The 15,375-nt window shown below is 43.1% G+C and overlaps 1 protein-coding gene across 2 annotated transcripts in view; it reads left to right on the top strand.

Annotated features, from left to right (window-relative positions):
* The first annotated feature begins 2,107 nt into the window (after window positions 1-2,107).
* CNTN3 (contactin 3) overlaps window positions 2,108-15,375 on the top strand; it is a 94,219-nt gene continuing 80,951 nt past the window's right edge. For both annotated transcript variants that reach the window (XM_017747244.1, XM_017747243.1), the window contains exon 1: window positions 2,108-2,210. The gene's annotated coding sequence lies outside the window, so the exon portion shown is untranslated. The remainder of the gene's footprint in view (window positions 2,211-15,375) is intronic.

Genomic DNA, 15,375 nt, shown 5'->3' with positions numbered 1-15,375 from the left:
TTTTCTAAGTGAGACTGGAGTTGCTCAAGTTCTAAAGCTGGGCGGCTCTGCCTTTGCTTTTAATTAAGTGCTGATTGTCTCAAATGCGAGAAGGCGCGTACGGGAGCTCGCCCCCAGCTCGGGTGTCGGTGCGGATCTGGCGTGTTGGTTTAAAACAACCCCCGCACCACGCCGGTGAAGCCTTGTTGAAAAGCTTTTTCCTTTTCCTCTCGAGTGATTATATCGCTCTTTCTGCACGTCCCTCGCGGCCGCTCAGGTTTGACCAAATCCTGGCGAACGCGGAACTTTCCCTCAGCCCGGGGAGAGCAGACCGAGCTGGCCGCGAAGTTTCAGCGGTGCCTCGGTGTCTGGCACAGCCGCTGCCTCCGCTCTCCCTCCGCTCTCCGCAGCCGCCTCTGCAGGGTTCGCCTGCTCTGCTGTTCATCCTCTAACCACCGATCTGCCTTCCCTCTTGCAACTTTATTTTCATGGTTCACACCTTGCTGGGTGCGAGCTGCTGATGTCCCCAGCATCGTGATGTGTGACCTTGTTGCCTAGCCAGCGTGGTGCCTGGCTGTGATTGACCTAAATCCAAGCACCATTTTGTTGAATGTGTCGGAAGGAGATCAGCCCGTTCCTGATGGGAAATGATCCAGCAATAGCCTTGGGTGGGAACTGGTTAGTCAGGATTACCTTACTGGTGCCGCTGACACACGCACAGAATCAATACTGATTTTTAGCTGTCCTCAAAGTGCTTGTTTTACGGAAAGAATGTCAGTGTTTTTATTGTGGGTGCAAAAAGAAAAACCAAGACCTTATGAAGGACAAGAAACTCTCCAAAGTATTGACTGCTGTATTTTGCGAGAGAAACTTGAACTGTAGCTTAAGCTGCATGCCAGGCTTGTTCAGTGATGTATTTTTAAAATGTGTATGGGAAGTTTTGAACAAAATACTAAAATCAGGAATGGAAGTGCTGAACTTGCAGACACTGGAAGTGTGTTGATACCCCATGTGGAATTGTTCCAGAAAGTTGTTTATTATGCAAGAGACTTTCCATAGTAATCTGGCAAATGCATTTGTGAAAGCATTTGAGGGAAATGCTTTGGTGAAGGTGTTTAGTTCTTGCCAAAATGCTGCCGAGTTGGTGTTGGGGCTGCAGAGTGCTGGGAGCTCCGTCCTGCCACGCTGGCTCTTCCCTGTTTCTCAGGGCTCCCACAGCATGCACGGTACTTCTGCTGTTCTCTCTTACTTTTGGCGCTGCCTTGCACTGCAGGGGATGAGCTGCAGGCTTGGAGCTGGAAGCAGTGGTGTTTTCTGGGAATAAAGCAGTGGGAGCTGCTGCTCGGAGCACAGGATCTGCAAGCTGGCAATGGCAGTGGCTATGGGGTTTTCCCCGAGTGGGTTTTGTGGATGGCACCTCAGTGAGTAGAACAGGTAGAGGTTGTCTAGCTGATCTGAAACTTGTTTTTTTCTGTGTTAAGGAAGTTAAACCACTGGAATTTTTGTGGTCTGGAGCTGCTGTGGGGTGGTGGCAAGCTCTGTCTGGTTCGTGACTCCTGTAGCCCTGGCACTCACTCAGCTCCAGTGCTGGTGACCTAAGTTGGGGTCCTGTCCAGAAATCCGAGCGTGCATCCAGCTGGCTGTACACCCTGCAAATCCTCGAGCTGGATGTGATATATGGACCTACCTAAACAACGTGTTCTTTAAATTCCTGGAGATCACGTCACCGTAGCTAAGGAGCGATGCCGTATTTTTCTGTCACTTTCCTATTATGCTTCTCTTGGAGTTTCCACCCACAAACAAATGCTTCCAGCCACTTGTGCAGGGGCGGTGGTTTTGGTTGGTTGTTTTTTCTGAGCAAGCCTCGCTGTCTTTGATGTTGTTTATGTTTATGTTCTTGTGGTGTTTCTTGTGGGAATTTTCCCATTGCAATACCACAAGAACATCTTAATGTTGTTGTGATACAGCAACAGGAGGCTTCTGCAAATAGATTCAATCTTTTTACTGTTCTTCCTGGAAGAGGCTGAGTCTTACAAGTGACATAAGCCAGTGGTTTTATATGTATGGAAGTGATTATCAGGATTTACTTTGACACCAGAAGACACAGATTAACAGCAGTCTGCAAACAAGATTTTTTGTGTATTTACAGCGGTGTGAGGCTGTGTCTGAGGAGCCAGCAAGCCTGCAGGGAGAGGGAAGTTATTAGTGATGAGGAATGACTGGGACTGGAGGTGAGTATCCCTCCTGACTTTGGATGACTTGAGAAATAATTACAAGCCTGGTCTTGGTTTACTAGAAAATCAAGGAAAATGGGAAGTTTGTTCATCTGTAATTTTTGTGTGTATCAGTTTTCATCCTCCTTGGGGCTAGGTCAGTCTTGTGCTATCAAATACAGAACCTCCCACTTCATATTTGGAAACCAGGGAACACTGGATTAGAGTCCCCTGGGATGCATGCACGCATTGAGGTTGAACACTGCTGAAGGTGCAAGTGATGAGAAATGATTTTTTCAAGGGACTTGTATGATGAAAGCGTTGCTTGAGCTCATGTTGTGCATGGGTGATGTCAAGATGACTTGAATGGCAACATACTCTGAAATCAACTCTTTGAAGAAGCTTAGGAACTTAATGTTTTGGTTTTTCAAAATGTGCCACAGAAACTGGCTCTGGAAATGCACTTGCCTTGGTGCTCTCTTGCTGCTGTCCTTAAAATTTATCTGCAGTGACAGCAATTATTTTCTCAGGTATTTTTGTTTGTTTTGTTTTGTAACTCTACAGCTGAAGTTTCCCTCTCTCAGCCAAACCAGGGATAGTTCAGTCAGTGATTATCCCACTGAAAAACAACTGGAGTGGAGAAAAATGAAATTGGAAGAGCTGTAGTTCTCTCCTGTGCCAACATCTCCACCTTTGATTTAGTGAAGCTATTTAGAATTGTAGCCCAAACTTTTGAGTGGAGATTTGATGATCCACATTTTATAGGATGTGTAGAAGGAAAATGAGCTACAGGAAAAAATTAAATAATTATCAGTGATACCTTGTAATGTGCCTCAGCCAGGAAAGGATTAGGTAAAGGCTGCAGGTTTGCATAAGCTGAGAAGTGCTTTTCTGATTCAGTGCTCAAAAAGCCACACAGAAGTTCTCTTGTCCACTGAGATAGATGAAAACCAGATCAAAGTTGATGGCCTTTTAAACAAAAGTGTATCCAGGAGAGCACTTTTGAGGTAATAAAAGTGGGAAGGGGGGAAAAAAAGCTTTGACTACAGTCAGCTGAAATTTACTATATATAGATTTATTGTTTTAATGTGCTGTCTAATACAAAGAAAAGACTTAATACAAAGTGAGGGGAAGTGGCAGGAGTTCAAAAATCTTATGGATTCTTAGTCTTGTATTTGAAGACTAAAGGTGGTGGGCAGCTGATGAAATAATGGATCTAGTTGGTATTTTCTTAGTGTAAAGTTAAAATCTGCATGTTGAAATTTGGTCTGAGAAAATACCAGTTGAAATGTGGGTCATAGTGTTTATATATGGCATTGGCTTTATTTTGAAGGAGCAGTTAGTCTTGTACCCCTGAAGTTCCACTTTTTAGATGTAATAAAGTATAATAATATTCCTTAAAATAAGTAATACATTTGGCGGAGCTGATGTGGGAATTTTTCCTAAATTAAAACATCCAGATATCTTTCTCTTGAAAAATATATGTGTTGAGCAAGATAAAGAGTAATAAACTGGCAAAGGTGTTGCATTTCAGCTGAGGGAAGCAGCAGTGGGAGCTACTGAAGCTGTGTTTAGCCCTGGACAATGCCACCTGCAGCTCGTGCTCTTCTGGAGAAACTCATTTAATGCAAACAGCCAGAATTTGAAACCTGGACATGTGTTTTGGTGTTTTCTTAATCCTGGTTGCACACAGGAGGAACTTTATCTGTGTGCTTAAACTTTATCATGAAGTGCTTAAAGCTGGGAGTGCGGAGCTGCCAGGGTGGGGACCCCCAGGAAATGAGTTGTGGGCTGTAAAAGGCTTTGGAGTGAGTGGTAATAGGAAGAGAAAAACGGGGATGACCAGACTTGGCTGGGAGGGTTCTCTTTGTCAGCCAGTTCTTGGTTGCTGGAAAATCCAAATCGTGCATTTCTGAGCTGCAGTTTGAGGGGGAAGACAGACATGATGGCAAGGAGCAGATGAATAGGTGTGAGCAGGAAGGAGCTTAAAAAATCCTTTTGCAAGTGAAATCTGACTTAAAAGACAGCACCACCAACCTCCCTGAGATCCTGGGGAGCCGTGTGCTCCCTGATACGCTGCAATTCCACCAGCTGAGGGTGGAGCAGGGCTGCTGCACTGCCCCTCACCAGGTGTGTGAGCACCTGCCTCTGCTTTGCTGATCCCAGCTTCTTTGCAGAAGGAGTCCAGAATGGCTAAACTGCTTCAGCTGTTACAGATTAGTCCCTCCACACCGGGTTTAAATGAAGAAAACTAAATAAAGCAGTTTTTAACCGTAGTAAGTGACTTGAGTAGTGCTAGGGAAGCTGTGGAGTCTGAACCTGTTCTGCTGGAGTGAGGGATGATGGACACAGCACTGGAAGAGGCACAGGTATGGGCAGGTCTCCTGCCTATTCCTATAGATCCATTCCTATATCCTGTTCCTTTGGTTTTGAGCTATATGGTTGAGGAAAGACACACTTGTACATTCAGCTTTAACAGAGAAGCGAGAAATCCTGAATTTTACTGTAGTTTCAAAGGAGTGGTTTGAGCCTCTTTGAAATTTTATGGTTAAATCCAGATTTCTTTGCCACCAGCACTATAAGTAGTAATGAGCTACCCTGGTATTAACTATTCTAAAAATGCTCCTCCCACTATTCCTGTTTTTTGTGTACTGACTCATTAAAAAAAAAATCCTACTGCCTTTCTAGCACTGCTGAAATCACAGTGCCATGTTCCTGATGTGGGAAGCATATTTCACTTGAATAGGCCTTGACAATTCTGAGGAGTAGTACTGCTCAACATGTTCAGGCCTTTTGTGAAATCTAAAATATAATAAATTACAGCTGTTTGGAGCTGTAAACCTCTCGTTGGAGTAAACTGGTGGGGAAAATCAACTGGTTTTCCACAGTGTGGCTTAATGTGAAGCATGTCCAGCATCACTTTTGCTTGTGCTGAGGTCAGGACAGTAATTTCCAGTGTACTCCAGTACTTGACTACATAAGGAGCAATTCCTGTCTAATCCAATTCAGGGTGGATCAGTAAATGATAAATTCTGTTTAGCTTGCAAGCATACAGATTTTCATAGTTCATTTGCAGAAGGATCACGCATCTCTGCATTTGAAGACATTCCATTTGTTGAAGTTGGCATCTCTTCACGTTCCTGGTAAAATGTGCAAGATGAAAAATACTGTTTTAATGACATATTGCTGTGAGGCGTTTTGTAGGGAGAAACCAGGAAATTCAACTGGTTTGGTTGATGCAGAAACCACCGTTTATTTCCCTGGATATCGCAAAATGTTTTGATTTTATCCTCTCTTCCTAAAGCTCATTGCAGTCACCTGGGTGTGTCTGTCCTGCCTGTCCATCTGTCCTGCTACTTGAGGATAGTTGGTTTCTAAACCCACGAAAACAGGGTCTGGTTTTGCCAGAGTGAGTGGGGGAGATACTTGATTTTTAAGAGATGCTGGAGCAGGTAGGAGCCCTTGGTGGTCCTGGGTGGAGCAGCTTTTACATCAAAAGCTCCTGACTAAAATATCAGTGGTTTCCTGCAATGACTTTTTCTTCGTTTAACAGGAAATTTTTGGTGCCTGCTGCTTCAAGTGTGGTGCAGGTTGTTGTGTGGGCAAAGCAGAGTGGGAGGAAAGCTCTCTGCAGCACCCTGGGTTATTTATTTAACGTCTCAGCCCAGTGTGTTGGTTGGTGTAAGATGTAAATGGCAATAAAAAGAAAAGGCTGTTATGTGCATGTTTGCTTTCCCAGGATCATTTATAAAGCAGGGGGTAAGTGGTAGCATTGCTGCCAGGTCACTGCTTGACTTGGCCCTCTTTACCTCTGAAGTTTGTGTGCTCAAGGATCAGGCTGCTGGACAATGAAACAGTAACAATGACACGTGTTTGTTTCACTTTTTAAAAACAAATGCTCTAAAGAAACAGGGTGAAGAGCCATTAGTATCTACGCTGACATGGGTGCATTCCTTTCCATTGTTAAGATCAGTAGAAGACCCAAAATTTCCTTAATCAGTCCTTCATCTGCACAGTTTGGGCATTGAAGTGCATGTTTTTAGCAGTGTGCACCTTCTCTGGATAAAGATTTATTGATGTTACAGAGCTGTTGTGTTTGTGTGTGTGTGTCAGTGGTGTATGAAAAACATCTGTCTGCACATTGAGCTTTCTACCCCACAGAAAATGTTTTGTTGTCTTAGACTCAAGATCTCACCATTGATCCTAAAAGAAGGAAGATGTGCTTCTGTTTACTTGCCCAAACGTCTCCTTGCTAAAAGTGCTGGAAGTTGGCTGACTAAATTCATGCTGTAAACTTCAGTTTCGTGTGTCAGAGCTGAGTTCCAGTTTACCTGGACCTGTCTTAGCCCAGGGCTGCTGCTCACAGCCCCCAGGAGCTCTGTGCCGTCGCTGCCTGGCTGCAGGGGAAATGCACTTGAATGGGTTTTTTTCCTTCTTGACAAGATGAGGAGCAGCAGCTGCTCATGTGTAACCCTTTCCCATTCTTGGGCACTGGCTTGTCTGTTTTCTACTCTTGACTAAACAGGAGTTAGCTTTTGTCTTGGAAGGAGCTAAATTAATCTAAACCAGAGTTATTTTCCTCTTCTGCCCCGTTTTTGAGGGGCTGCATTCTCCCACAGCACTATTCCTCCTCTCATTGATTATCTCGCATCTTTCCTGGTCGAAAAATCCTGTTGAAATTATAGTGGAAAAAGCAATGAAGCCTTACAGAGGACTGGCAAACTATTTGTAGAATCAAATACAGTTCTTGAAGTGGTTGCATACACATGGTAGTTTTCCTTTTAGTTGTGGAGCTTAATCTGTTTATAGATCTTGCAGTTTTTCAATTTCTCACTGTAATTTTTGTAGCTATTTGATTCTGAATCTCACATTGACTATTTTTGTTATTGTATTGCTGAAGAAAATAAAAATTGCTGTGGCCCTGGCAAAGAGCTGTGTTTCTAATGCTTTAAAAGCTGTAGTTTATAGTCTCCTTGAGCATCTCTTTTCCTTGATAAGCTTAAAATGTAAACAGAAGAGGTATTATATCTCAGAGTGCTGCTCTTCTGCGACTGTTAAATGAAGGATAAGTAGAGTTTCATCCACTCTTCTCCAGGAATAAGAGATTGTGGATTTTGCTTGGCACTTTGTTCTGTAGCAGGTTCTTCCCCCCCACATAAATGTGGTTCACACACTAAAATCCAGAGATGAGAAGGTTCCAGTATTTCATCAGGTGCACTTGGAGACTGGAAAGTTGTTCTGCAGATCTGTCCTCCTACAAAACAGCTGGAATAAGTTGAACCTTGATGAAGAAACACATCATCCTCTTCAGAAGCACAGCCCTCGGAGCCCCCGGCTGGAGAGGGGAGTGGTGCCAGCCCTTGTGGTGTTTGCTGAGCCCTGAGCTGGGTGTTTGACACCACTGGAAGTGGTGATGGCGGCATTTGGGTCCTCTCCAGAAGGCACTGAGATGAAAGAAAGGATTTTTCTGAGCTTTTTTTCAAATTTTCTTCAGCAACTGCCAAGAGGACTGGAGTGTCTCTCTCCTGTTTGTTATTCATTCAATTCCCAGCTCCGATGGAACTTAAATCAAGCCTGCTGTAAGCCCTTAAGGCTTTGACCTTGTCCCTATCATGCCCGTGATACCCTTGAGTAGGCCCATTGTGGGTGGATGGGTTTGTTTTCAGATGGAGAATCTGAACAGCTCTCAGTGGGTCTGTTTGGTGACTGGAATGGCTGTTGTTTATACTCCTCTCTAAAGCTCTTCTGCTTCAGAAGTACCACAAAGCAGCTTCTTCGTAGTCAGGCTCCACTTAGAGATGTGAAATAATCTCTGGCTCAGAAGCTGGGCTCACTGTGCCACTCCCCAAGTCATGCAAGGGAAGCATCGAGGAAAACAAACATGGAACATCTCCACTATTAAACTGTACGTGACTTTTCCTGGACAGATGGTTTTTTGGGAGGGGACTTGGGTTGTTTTTTTTTGCTTCTTTCCCCAGTAAGAGGGCAGAATGACTCATGAAGTGCCTGTCCCAAGTGTAAGTTAACCTGAGCACTGTTTGCTGTAACTTGCTGAATGTTCTTCAGGGTTCAGAAAGTTGCATAAGCTCCTTATCTGGAGTTAAGCAGCTTAAGGAAGTTGCAAAGCTCCACCACCTCATGTTGAGCTGTTTTAACACCATCCTCTCTTCCCCCAGCATCTGAACATCCTGATGTTACAGATTTTGATAACCTGTGTAGCTAACTGCTCGCGCCTCTGGGCCACCCTGAAAGAACAAAAGGCTCCCAGACCTTTGCATAGCTGTGGATGTAAAATAAAAACACAGCAGTAAAAGATGTGAAAGTGATAGAAAATAGTGGTAAGGTTTGGGATTAAACCTGAAGTTTTCTCCACTCTGTGCTTGTTCTGAGACGGACTCTTGATTACTTAATGCAGAATAGGCATCGGTTCTGATCTGGGTCTTTGAATCCCTTTAATTCCTCACCTGGTACCTGCTAACTTTTTGGGAACTTAGGGTGTTGTTACAGTAGGTGTTTCCAGCCTGAAAAAAAATCGCATGTAAGTCTTAAACTTAGAAATCCCTAATGACACAGCTGTACTCCATTGGTGTCCGAGGATGTTCTCTGTCCAGCAGATAATAGTCTAGAGTGACGTTTTTTAGAGAACCAGACTTGGAGTTTTTATCTGGAGCATACAACAACATCCAGGATGTAAAAATGACAATTTTTTTGCCTGCAGGTAGCCTAGCAAAATAAGGAGAGAAGGAAAATAGCCTCCTCTGTCCTGATGTTCCTTTACAATATTGTAACAAAGGCCATATTCTCCCAGCTCCTGGCTCCCTGTAGCAGGGAGAGAGGAATCAGCAGTTCCTCTGTATTTTCAGAAAAATGTTGAAGTGCATTATTCCCCAGAATAAGCACTGCAGACAGTTAAGTGCCTGTAGTTCTAATGCAAATTTCTTTTCATTCTAGATTGGTAAAGATCCACGTTTTTCCTTTCCAAAAGGCTCAGCAGCTTGTCCAATAAGCCTAATTAAAGGTGTTAATGGACATTCCATTCTCGGATTGATTTATTCCTGTGCTTCCTGGGAAATAGCATTGCAAAGTGATTTGAACTGGTTAAGTGGCACCTGTGAAAAGGGGCTGAGATACAAGCAAGGATGGCAGCAGAGAGCTGATGTGGTTTTCTTACTTTCACAAAAGAAATGTTAATGTTGCACTGATGGAAAACCCATTTACTCTTTACTTTTGTGAAGTTTAACTGGTAATGAACTTAAAGAGAATCCCAGAATGGTTTGGGCTGGAAAGGACCTTAAAGCTCATCCAGTGCCACCCCTGCCATGGGCAGGGACAACTTCCACCATCCCAGGCTGCTCCAAGCCCCAATGTCCAGCCTGGCCTTTGGGACTGCGCCAGGGATCCAGGGGCAGCCACAGCTGCTCTGGGCACTCTGTGCCAGGGCCTCTCTCCAGATGCAGGAAACTGAAGTTTTGGGCACACTTGTTACTTGTAATTTATCTGGTTCCTTGCAAATCCTCCTGAGGGATGCATTATTCTGATAAATTCCATGTATTCTCTCTGCATTGTGTGGAGGATTTCTAAAACATCAGGCCCTTTGTTTCACTGGGATATGTTTTACATACCTGGGGCTTTTCTGGCTAAAAGGGGTTGGTACTTCTAGAAACAAAATCCCAGCAAGGCTTTATCATCAATTGGCAAAGCTCTGTGATTGTGTTCTTCCTCTCCATCATGTCCAGTATTTGGAGATCCATTTAATATTACAGGAAAGTGAAAGAAGTCTTGAAAGTCTCCTTTAATATTAGGCTCTGAAAAATCCTGCTTCCCAGGTTCATTGTGGTCAGGTGAATTTAATGGTCTGCTCAGTCAAGAAAAAAAGGCTCCAAAAGCCTTCGTAGAATTAAAATTCCTTTCTATGAGTCAAAAACACGCATTGCAGGCACAGCTTTGAGTACTCTTGTGCAAAGTTTTTTCGTGGATGTTTACACTTGGTTCTTGCGTTGATGGCACCACTTCAAGCCAGGCAGAGTGTGTTCTTTAAGGCTCTGTTTCAGCACAAAGCTTTTCACCTTCACTCTGCTGTACAGTGAAGGATGCAGAGGTGTCCCAAATATTTTAGCAGCTGCATCATCTTTTGGGCCATGTGTAACAGATGTGACTACTCAAGTTTTGTGTTCAGCTTAGGATAACTTTTTCCTGTGAGGAAGGTAAGAACCCATCCAGTAGGTGTGTTGACACACAAGTATCTAGTCTTCAGAGAGGATCTTTCCTCCTGATGACTCTCCAGAGAAATGAAATGCAGAGGATGTGGAGTTTTGTGGGAGGATCTGGAAAGAGTTAAGGATGCTGCCCTAGATCTGAGGGGTTAGGAAGAAGTATTAGGTAGGACTGTGCTTCAGCACAGAAAAATACAGATTTAGTGGTGGATTGGATTTGTGTAGCACATCTCTAGGCTCTGTTTATAAAGGACCTCTGGTGTCTTCTGGCCTCTTCCTTCCTTTCCTGGCTCAAAACACAGGACTGTTGTTAAACCATATAAACAGTTTCCGCTCTGTGCTTTAAATCAAGGTGGTAGTGGATCTTGCTAAAGGGAGTAAAGCAGCTTTGTGTGCCTGTAGCCCACTGCAGAAGGGCTGAGCTCTCTGGTTCAGTGGGTTTATTGGTTTTTAAAGAATTATGAATTTAGTTTGAGGTCATTTCTGGAAAAGCACTTTCTCTTGGTCTGCAGTACACGATTAATGGTGAGAGCAATGCCGAGTGCATTAAGACATGAAGTGAACCTTGGAGATCTGAAAGAAAAACAGCATCTTCTCAGGCCTGGGGCTTGTTGCTGCTTTCCTGTTAGACATGGTGCAAAAGAATTGTTACTTTTGAGGGAAAGTGATATTTGGGAAGTGGAGATTTTTGGTTAGTAAAGCTCCCAGTGTAGGTTTTCTGGAGATGGACTTCAAACTCGCTTTGGTGCCATGAATAACCTCACAAGAATATCATCATCATTGTTATTATTATTATGAAATAAAGCTCCTGAACCTCAAAAATCAAATTTGTGTTCGTTTCTCCATCCCCCTCCGTGGGCTCTCCGCATCACCCTTCTGCACATTTGTTTTCCTGCCAGGGCTTTTTGGCTCTTGTTACTCTTTAATACTTTACAAACCAATTAACCTCTCTGCCCATCTTCTTTTCCTTCCATGTTTTTCAGGCCTTTGTCAGACAGAGATTTCCTAATTTGAATTTAGTTCCTAAGTCAAGAAACTGATTTTTTTTTTTTTTTTTTAAGTACTTTAGATACTCTTAGGTTCATCACCACTGAATGTTATCTCAGTGCAGCTCTCTGCTCCTTCCACTTTTGTTTGGGTTTTGGGTTTGTTTGTTTTTTTTTTTTTTAAAACCAAACTTACCCAGCAAAGCCAGTGCATCGCATCTAACCTTGTACTGATATTTAAAGAGATCTTGTTAAGTAATTTAAATACTTGGTTGGGTTTTTTTGTCCCTGAAAGTGAGGCCTCATTACGTGGGGAGGATGAAAGAGGTGTTCCACGGTTGTTTGGCCGAAAAACCTGGTTCTTTCTTTACTGCTTGTGGTGGATCAGCCATATTTGCATTCGTTAATCTTGGGATAGACTGTAACATTCATCTTTTAGTGTCAGTGGAAGAAAACTCAGTGGAATTTAACCTCTTAATTTCTGCTTTTTCCAAATTATGGTCTTATGCTGAGACTTGGTGTCCTGGAGATACAAGGAACAAAGATACCCAAATAATAATTAGAAAATCGAGATTGCACAAAACTGAGATTAACTTCCCTTTCCTTTCCATCCCAGGGATCTGGGTACTGTCCTCCTCCAGCAGTGAGTTAATGAAGCAAACATGTATCTAAACTGATGCTGGAATTAAGTGGATTAATGAAGGGGAGCAGGGGTGTGGGGAGCCGAACAGAGAGAAAGTGAGGAGCGGAAAGAGGTGGCGAAGTGTTCATTAAAATGAAAATAATAATTTTAAAAAATTATGGTGTTCTGCGGTATTCATAATAACCATAAAGTGGTTTGATTCTCTTGCTCTCCTGTCATGTGCAAGCCACACTCATCCACTGAACATCTCTGATGGTTTTCTCATGGTCTGCAGTGGGCTTTGTTCTGCCTCCTGGCCGGGTGGTTTTTCTCTCAGAGTCTCATTTTTTGATTAATATCTGTGCTGCTGGTTTGAAATTTGGCTGAAATGCAGTATTTAAGTTTTCAGGCAATGTCTCATAGTTTCCTTTGTAAAAAGGAAAAGAGACTTTTCCATAAAAATATTTGAGCATTTTACTGCTATTCATAGGAGAGGAAACTCTCTCAGGCTGAAGAACTTTTTCAAGTGAAACTTCACAGACATCAATGCAGATTAAGCTGCCTTGGTCTCAAGTAAGAAGTAGAGGGGGGAAAAAAGTGCTGAAGTGGGTTCAGCTCTAACCATTCAGCTGTAACTTTGAGCTTTTCTTTCCTTTCACATCAGTGCTCTGTGCTGTAGGGGATTATTTTCCTGCATGTGACTTGGAGGGAGATAATCACAGACAGGATAGATTAAGGGTACCTGTGGCCATATCTCCCAAAGCTCAGTTCCTTGCTGAAATTGGTGACTATTTCTATCAAGCTCCTCCATTCCCAGGTTTTTTATATATATATATATATATATATATATATATATATATATATATATATATATATATATATATATATATATATATATATATAAAAAACCTGGGAATGGAGGAGCTTGGAAGAGGCTGAGTGAAGCTGTATACAAAATGTAAATTTCACATTTTTACCTGTATTCCTCTTATTTGCTTCCCCACTTGAAGCATCTATCCCATTTTTGTCTCTTGGTTTATTACTTCTTGGGAAGTAATTGTTCTTTTGGGGTTGCAGAGAGATAAAACATCTCCTTACCTGTTGCATGTTGGGCTGTAAACAAATGGGATGCTGGAGCATCAATTTTATGTCAGCTTTGGTCTGGGAAGTTTCAGTGATGTTGGTCAAGAGGAAACAAATGTATAATGTAATAATAAAATACCAAATTCACACCGTGTGTAAGTGTACCAGAGGAGCCATGTAGAGGACAATCATCAGCCTTTGAGTCCTGTAATACATTTATTTGTTTGAGTTTTTGATGGATTAGACTCTCTAATGTTAAAAACCTCAAATAAAACCAACCCAGCCATCAGACCTGTGCAGGGTAGCGGGGAAAGGCTGTCCTGTCTTGCTCCAAGTAAATTGGCCAGAAAAGTCTGCATTAAAATGCATTATTAAAGAGTTTAAAATCTGCAATCTTAGAGCCTTTCTCCATTTAAAAGCCAGGTTGAGGCCAGGCCTTTGTGGGAAGCCCCAGTGCCGTGGTGGCGTTTGGGTGGGAGAGGTGCAGGTTCTCATCCTCACATCTGTTAGGAATTATTTAATTTCCACTGGAAACAAAGAAGTAACTGTACTGCTTTTTCTGGAAAATTCCTGCCTAGTGCAATGCACAGGTCATGTTTTAAGGCTGGATTGGGTATTTTAAAGATGTGGTTGTGTATGGGGGTTTCTTCCTGTATTGAGTTGGGCATAGGACAAAAATACCATTTAAATTGAATACATTTTCTTGTAGGCACTTGAGCATTAATGAGTCCTGGAAGGAGGAAAGAGAGGGTGAGAAAGAAGAGATTTTTCTGCAGTTGTCTATTATACATAATTAGACTGCTACAAATACATATATATATTTATGTCTCTGTAAATACCTGTGTATGTATGTGTAGGTAGCAACACCTTTTACTGTTTCACCTCAAAAGTCTCTTGGGTTTTTCAAGCCTAAAGTGTACTGACTGTTTAATTTGTCAGCTCTAGAGGTATTCAGCGCAGAATGATTTTTCTCGTATGTTGCAGTTTAAATTGTCAGTGTGAGGGAGGTTTAGTGGGTTGGAAATGTTGTTTCTGTCTGCTCTGATTGAGTCTCTGAGTCTCTCCTGTAGTGAGAGGGACCAGGCAGGCGGGAGTGCTCATTTTGATGAGGATTTTTGGGACTAAGAGCAATAATATTTGTTATAGAGAGCTCTGAAATTCAAAGTAACTTCTTCCTTAGGAGAAGTTAAACACAGGGTGCTGCTGATGTAAATTTTGGTGCATTTGGATGTGGAGAGTATTTTTGTGTTGAGTTTTACATTCTTTTAAGTTGAAGAGTAATATTGTCAGCACTTTTTAAGTGGGTTGACTGCACTACTGTTTGTGGCATATAATGGGCTGCCTGTGGTTGGTTTTTTTGTTGTTTCACTTTTAATTTGTTTTAAATCTTCGTGTTGGGAGGGAGTTGAGGAGACGCTTCAGATTTGTGTCGGATTTTTTGGTTCTGTTCATTTAGGTGCTTGTTGGCCTGTTGTCACCCTGTGGCACTTTGCTCCCTGGATGCTTCAGTTCAGCATCTGCCTGAATTTCACTTCCTGGGGTTTGAAGCCCATCTGAGGGGTAGGATCTTGCTGTCCTATGCTGTGATTTTGAGTAGAGATATGAGGGAGAATGGCACATTCTGAAATGTTTGAGGTAGATGGTTTTACTGTGGGCTGTAGCATCGTTGGAAATTCAGCAGCCTCTAAATTTTTGATGAAGAGGGAACTGCTGACAAATTGCTGTAGGTGACCCTTGGAGCCAGGGCAGCCAGCATGGATCAGCATTCCTGGGGCTCCGTGCAGCGATCCATGCGGGCCGTGGATGTTAATTCCGGCTGGGGCACGGCGAGAGGCACGGATCAACTTTGTTCTGGCAAGGAATATCAAAGTGGAATTATGTATGCAATGGAAAGGGATGAGTTTTTATTGGGGCGACCGTGCAGGATGAAAGAGGCTTTTGAAGTTGTGATTTGTAGTGGATGGCACCAAAAGTGCTCTGAAAGAAATGCTGTTATTGGTGCCTCACCAGGGACTGTGTGTGTGGAGAAAGGCTCCGGACATGGCAATGAGAAATGGATCATAAAATATCCTGGGCAGATCCCAGCAGGGTAGGGGGGGATTCTGCCCCTGTGCTCAGGTGAGACCCCACCTGCAGAGCTGCCCCAGCCCTGGGGCCCAGCACAGGGAGAACCTGGAGCTGCTGGAGAGAGCCCAGAGGAGGCACCAGGATGAGCAGAGGGATGGAGAGGAAGGAAAGGCTGGGAGAGCTGGGATTGTTCAGCCTGGAGAGGAGAAGCT

This window comes from Corvus brachyrhynchos, unplaced genomic scaffold (genome assembly GCF_000691975.1).
Source record: "Corvus brachyrhynchos isolate BGI_N302 unplaced genomic scaffold, ASM69197v1 scaffold91, whole genome shotgun sequence".
In the NCBI taxonomy this organism is placed as follows: Eukaryota; Metazoa; Chordata; class Aves; order Passeriformes; family Corvidae; genus Corvus; species Corvus brachyrhynchos.
This window is presented reverse-complemented; position numbering and strand designations above follow the sequence as displayed.